Source organism: Palaemon carinicauda, chromosome 16 (assembly GCF_036898095.1).
Source record: "Palaemon carinicauda isolate YSFRI2023 chromosome 16, ASM3689809v2, whole genome shotgun sequence".
NCBI lineage: Eukaryota > Metazoa > Arthropoda > Malacostraca > Decapoda > Palaemonidae > Palaemon > Palaemon carinicauda.
This window is the reverse complement of record NC_090740.1, coordinates 24981933-24989432: the sequence shown is the minus strand read 5'-3', so window position 1 is coordinate 24989432 and position 7500 is coordinate 24981933. Positions and strand designations below refer to the sequence as shown.

The 7500-nt window shown below is 32.6% G+C and overlaps 1 protein-coding gene across 3 annotated transcripts in view; it reads right to left on the bottom strand.

Annotated features, from left to right (window-relative positions):
- LOC137655695 (ELAV-like protein 1) overlaps positions 1-7500 on the bottom strand; it is a 310530-nt gene that overhangs the window by 196659 nt on the left and 106371 nt on the right. For all 3 annotated transcript variants that reach the window (XM_068389671.1, XM_068389670.1, XM_068389672.1), the window contains exon 3: positions 5250-5318. The gene's annotated coding sequence lies outside the window, so the exon portion shown is untranslated. The remainder of the gene's footprint in view (positions 1-5249; positions 5319-7500) is intronic.

Sequence of the window (7500 nt, the reverse complement as noted above, 5' to 3'; positions counted from 1 at the left end):
CCGGACCAAATGTGTTGCCCGGCCCCCAAGATTTTCTAAGTTACTGAAACTACATTTATTTATACCAATAATCATCATTATCTTCTTTAGGAAATAATGAAAGATGTCAATTTTATGTAAACTTTCTAAAGAAAGCATCAAGAAAGAATTAAAAAAAAAATAATAATCACTATATATAGTATATTTGACAAGTGTTATTTCTTCCATGTGTGTATTATTATGCGGTTCTCACCAACTTGGATATAATAAAATATGGGCCCCGGTTGAGTTGACGAACGCTTGACAATGCCTGACTTAGATGGAAAGAAGTCGTATAGTCCCTTCTGGCTCCGTTCGAGAATTAAACGCTCAATTATGTTCAATTACTACTGTAACTATCGAAGACTTAACAGTACAGTACTCGATACTCCACACATGTCAAGACATTGGCCAACCTGTTGCATTTTCGCCAAATTCAAATAGTGGTAGGTACTCGGATATTCTTTAAATATACTTTTGCTTTCTCCCAAAAAGCTCCCCTTTCTATGACTACCTCTTTCCATTAATCTTTCTGTTCAAACTTCGCTCTACCCACCATCTATTCTCTGAAGAGGAAGAAAAAAACCGTCGAGAGAGAGAGAGAGAGAGAGAGAGAGAGAGAGAGAGAGAGAGAGAGAGACGCATGCGCATTTTGCAGTCATCAATAAAAACGGCTTTATTCGGAAAAAAATAAAACGAACTAGGTTAGAATTTGAAGATCCAATTCTCTAATTCGGTTTGTATTTAAACCATAAGAAATAGTAGCATGTGCTTTCATATCGAAATGAAAAGCAGCTTAATAAGCTGACAAAAAAGGATTATGGATGGCCAGCTCTAAGATACATTTAACAGTGAATTTATTTTAGTAGAATATTCAGTTCTGAAATGCTTAAAAATTTTCACTCTTAGCCACAACAAAAATAAGACACCAACGTTGACGAAAAGATAATCTCAAGAGTGCAAACCTGGAAGGAATAAATTTGTTCACCTTTTCAACCTACTTATATATGTCAAATTCAGATTTAATGAATGATTAGTATTTGTCCTGCATCATAACAGTAATGGTAATTTGGTGATGTCTTAGTTGAAATATAAGGTAATCTTACAGTAGTTTAGATATAAAGGAGCCACTCATTTTGCATAATTTTGTCTACCGTATCAGCAGTGTAATAAGCCATAACAGCAACCGTTACTGATTAATAATGTTGCGTTACTGTAATTGACATTCAAACATAAATCAGGAGAGGCATAAAACACGACAACATGGCAAGGAAATAATAATCTAGTTTAAATATACTAGAACTAGACAAAGCCTAGTAACATTTGGGCCATAATTTCAAACTATTTTCCCAATTATATCATTATTCCTAATGCCCAGGAAGTTCGTATTTCTATGTTCACACCGACACTAACTTCGTGCGGTTTGGACCAAACTACTTACGATAGATTTTGGCGAATTGTAGAAGGCTGCTGCCACACCTGGCACTAGTGTCAAGAAATTATAAAACCAATGGTCAATTACTCAAAGAATGTGAGATGTGAACATAATCACAAGCCAAGGCCCATCACAGTTGGAAAATCCCTAATGTGGATATGGATCGGGGAAAAACGATGAAAATAATGAACTACAGGAATAAGGAATAAAACTGAAGTTACCTTATTAATTATATAATGAAAGAAGACTTGTGATAAGTTTGATTAAAAAAGAAATAGATGCTCTATGAAATGAGACTAATATGAAAAAAAAATATTGCACAATTTGAATGATTCTTCAACCATTTGATTAGAAAGATCATTTCACACCTTGATCAAAACAGGAACAAAACGTTCAAGAATAGTTTATCATTGAATCTTACTGATAAGAAATAAAAGCCTGCTACAGTCTCTGCATACCTAGTACCACATGGTGGATGGACAGTCTCGGTAGTCAAAAATCTTATGTAGCATGACACACAAGATCTAACGGATCAATATGCATGAGATTATGGATAAGGAATTTAATTGATCTATGTTTGTCCTACAATTTAAGATAGGAGTCAGTTAAAAACATGGCAGAAGAGTTTCTTAATAAGCAGATTTCTTACGGACACAACGAGATACTAAATTGTTTCTCAAGTGTATTTGCAATGTACACATTGAATTTCAAATTAGCAGCATGTAATTAAAGAAACATTGTTAATGAAAAGATCTTGGTGAGGAGAGATCCAACGTTCTAACCTTTTACCATTCCTGTTTTAAGTTTTGTTAAAGTTAATTTCCTCCACCATAGTTTGCACAATACACCGATCTTAGCTAGATATCTGTTACCAAAATAAGGTCTACACGCGGAAATGGGATTAATTCGAAGAGTAACATCATCTGCATAAGTAATGAGCTTATTTTCACGGAAAACCACACATGCGTATAGGCTTATTATACAGAAATATGAAAAGCCCAGTACCAGAAATTAAATTTCTGTAGTCACTTGATGACCAAAATCAACTCTTCTCTGCAATCAGACCCCCCCCCCCCCAAAAAAAAAAAAAAAAAAAAAAAAAAACTATCCACTTACTTCCATCTCATCAAGTTTGCCAAAAAGGTCTGTGTGATTGACATAGTAAAAAATAACCCTTAAAGTAAAGACCAACCTTATGAACCTCAGTAAAAAAAATATAGGAATATCTATAAACACAGCAGTGGAAATTGTTAGACTATAAACACCAATGGACATTGTAAGATCATAACATCAATGCAAATTGTAAGCTTGAAGTTAAACTTAAAACTAAAGAACAGACGCGTACTTTTGCATGGGGAAATCGTCGATCTTGACACGCATACAAATACCATTGCTCTACACTTTCGTAAACATTAAGTCGAAGTAAAAGGTTTTTCATTTTTCGTGATCAGAAAACTCGATAGTCACCTTTGGATTTAGGAAAACAAAACTGAAGAAAACTGAGTTTCTCATTCCTCTGATTATTATAAAAAAGGGACAACGGCTTTAATGGAACTGCTTTTTGACAGTAATGACATCTTTGTTCCAGATTTGTACAAATAGGTCTTTATGGCAAAGTTGTATCTGAACACACTCTCTCTCTCTCTCTCTCTCTCTCTCTCTCTCTCTCTCTCTCTCTCTCTCTCTCTCTCTCTCTCTCTCTCTCTCTCTCTCTCTCTCTCGTTTGCCATTAGTTCAAGTTGAACCTGACTCATTCGTTCTCCAACAAAAGCCTCTTGTATCTACAAATAAGCACATCTATAATCATCAATAATTCTTTACGACAATATTTCAACACCAGAGAATTAAAATATCATTAAAAAGAACTCGAGGCTCATTTCCATAAAACTGTTATCAATTTGGATGTAAACAACATAGGTGTGAGATTTTATATGTATCTTACACGAGAAGACACCAAGAATAGGCAACGCTGTATCAATCACAAATAAAACTAAAGCTAGTCTAATCATTTTAACTGAAGGACCACCCTTGCTTGTTACAAACCACGGCAATCAGTGAAAAAAAATATGATTTGCTCACAACCTCATTCATAAGTAAAGTAAACATTCAAAGTTATGACACCCCTTCAGATTAACGGAATAAGAGAATTCAACCTATCACTATTGTGAGCATGGAAATCGCCAACAAACACAGAGGCCTCTCTTATCTTATTCCTTTATCTCAGCCATGATGGTAGAAAGACATTTAAAAAAGAGCATAATTTAAGTCTGGATTGCGAGAGATAAACATGAACACGTTGTTATGCCTGCTACAATTATTCATGACTTTAATATCGTGACAACAAGACTTAAGAAAACCAGTGTACTCAACCTTACTATACAACACCATCCCTTTGCATTGGGTGTTATCACATAGAAAAAAATATTAGTTCTTGAACTATAAAATTAGCAGCCCCGAGTTCAGCATTCTAAAAAGCTAAAATACCTTATTATAGACCATAATACTGTTTAGTGGCAATATTCTACTCCCTATTATCTATCATACATCAAGCGACATTGGCAATATCTTGAATCCACTGGTCCAGGATTTATCTCATTTCCTAGTGGCAATAACATTAAAACCAATTAAAAGTTCATACTGAAAACCAAAATTAAGAAGTAATATGAATATAAAAATAGAAAAAAAATCATGATTGCCCATAAACTACATAAATTTGGTCGACATGATGCAGCAGACACACCATGCAATGCAAAGTACCCTTCAAGCTAGGCACTGTGTTAGCCTAAACATGGACGGACAATAATGGTAGTTTTAACAACAAGCAAGTGAACTAACCTAAGACAGTGGAAGAACACTTACACTGACTATGGCACCACTCTCATAAAACTACAGCACATTGGTATAATAGAGTTTACATGGTATATGAGGTGTCAGATATGTGTGGAAGAAGACTGTGTAAGGAATGTGCAAAAATATTCGGTACATTATATACAAAGGAAAGAGCTGCACCTAATGAAAGATCCTACATCAAACTTAAGCCGTTCCTTCCTTGGAGATTATACAATTCTCTAGTGGTAGTATCTCAACGGTGGCTATTGCCTTCATCAACTTACCACCTAGTTCATAGACGTAAATTACTTGCGAAGCCACACAAACCGTTTCCCTTGTTAACAAGTATCAACCTACTTAGCATTTAAAAGCTGTATGTTAAGTTTAAACACAAGAGCTGTGAAAATCAACCTACCATTACCAAAACGTTTCAGCCTTACTTTACCACAAATGACATCTTGAAAAATACTACTTCTCCATGCGTTTCTGAATATAACATGCAAATAAAACCCTACCAGCGTGAAAATAAACAGCACATCAACAAAATAACTAAATATTCTGCACCTTTACGGAGAACACATATCTCAACCGCCTGATTCTATTCACAGAAAACATCCTCGATTTGAATGACCTAGACGATCTTGTTATTTTGTATAAAACATTATAAACACTACTCTCTTTCATGAACATAAAAAAATTAAAGGTTAAAAAGTGACTAAAAAGACAAAAAAAAAAAAAAATATGAAAAAAAAATCACAATACTGAAGCATTCACCTACTTTAATGTTTTTTTTTTTTTTTTTTTTTTTTTTAATAACGTATACAAACGTTTCTTTGCATCGCGAAAGACCGAATCCCCGCAAACCGAGGGCTGACTATATATAATACACTGTCTACCAAGCCTTGAAATTTTACATATTTCTAACCCCTCAAATTTCCAATTCCCAACAAAAAACAACAGTACTAACCTTTATGATAGGGGTTCTCCCATGAACGGGATGAGAAACTTTTAGGCAGGATGCAATTACAGGTCAAGGCTGCAAAAGAAGAAACAATAGATATTAAGAGAAGCAGAAACCAATGACGTGGGAAATTTATATATATATATATATATATATATATATATATATATATATATATATATATATATATATATATAATATATATATATATATATATATATATATATATATATATATATATATATATATATATATAATATATATATATATATATATATAAATATATATATATATATATATATATATATATATATATATATATATATATATACATATATATATATATATAATCATTATCACCACCACCCATTTCTAAACCACTGCAGGACAAAGTCCCCAGACATATCTATATAATTTCATATAAAATAAGTAAATAAAATGCAATTTTCTTCTCCAGCTAATAGCTCAAATATATAAAATGTAATTTTTTTTTCTCAGCTAATAGCTCAAATATGGACAAAATTTCATATAAAAATATTAAATGAATTTTTTTTCAGTTACTAACAAAAATATAATTAAAGTAAAATCATAAACAATAAAATGTAAAATTTTGTCTTTGGCTAATTATAAATTGAAACAAACATTCCATATTTCTAAACTATTATTCTAACGAACAAAAGCCTCACACGAGAAATAAAAAAAATTAAACCCTTCATGAAGGGGTTCAATAGATTAATATCAATACCATGAACATTAAAAATATAAACATCTAGAATGATGTCAAACTACCAGACGGACAGTTATACTGTTCTCGAAACGCTTCAAACTGCATTTATCTTATAAAATTTAAGGCAGGACAGGCACCAACACTGATGGGATCATTCAGTGCCATTTTCTACTTGAAAGTGCTTAGAAACAAAGAGTGCAGTTTATAAAGTATCATGTAATGACTGTAATAGTTTATCTGGGGGAAAACTGGAAGTTCATTGTAAACGAAATATCACAAGCGGGATATTATATATATAAAAAAAATTGTACCCTTATCTGTAAAACGTTATTTCAAATGTTAAAACTAAAAGCGACCATACTAACGACTACAGGCCAAAAAGTGTTCTACATTGAGGATGTCTTGAATCATCCCAGGCTTTCCAACTGTAATTTATTGTCCGGTCCCTCACAATTCAACATGGCCTTTAATGGCTGCTGTTATTAACTCGTTGCTGCATTTAATTAAATTTAGCTTGTGCAGTTTATTCTAAGTCTCTCATACTTAGAACTACTGCTCGGGTTTGAGTTTCGTTTAATGATAGATAGATCTAACAAGTATTTCAACCCTGATACTTTAAACTCCGTACATATATCTATGCACACTTAGATTTTTATTATGCAAGTCTAGATGGCAACATTAGTATATACCACACTGAAGCGGAGACATGATATCTCGATACTGCCAGTGAAATATACGACATCCCCCAATTCCATTTTCTTTTATAGAGACACTAGTTGATGAGAGCTCGACATTGAAGTAAAAAATAAAAGTTCTAGTTACAGAGTTCACAGTTGGAATAGAAACAGTGACCAACTATTCAGAAAAAAAGTCTCCTACCCAACACTTATGGAACAAATATTCATGGAACACCTGCTTAATCGAACTATCTCAAAAATGTATCAACAAGCAAGTCTGACTATATATATATATATATATATATATGTATATATGTGTATATATATACGTATATATATATGTATATATGTGCATATATATCTATATATGTGTATATATATCTATATATGTGTATATATATATGTATATATGTGTATATACAGTATATGTCTATGTATATACAGTATAGCCATAAAAACCTCTTAATATTGAATTCCCTCTACCTTGGGATCACAGACCCGATGGGGAATTAACTTCATGATAATAGCTTTTGGCTGGCCATGAATACGAACTCAAAGAAAACCGAGGTTCCAATGACCTACCACCGGACCCGATGGAAAGTCACTGGAACATCGGTTCCCATGGTCAGAGATTGAATCCATGGCCAACCAGAAGCTATCATCATGAGGTTAATTCCCCCATTGGGTCTCTGATCCCAAGGTAGAGTGAATTCGATATCAAGAGGTATTTATGGCTTATATATATATATATATATATATATATATATATATATATATATATATATATATATATATATAACTATAAAACGTTTAAATGTGAGAAATTATCATTATGTATCTGTATAATATATAT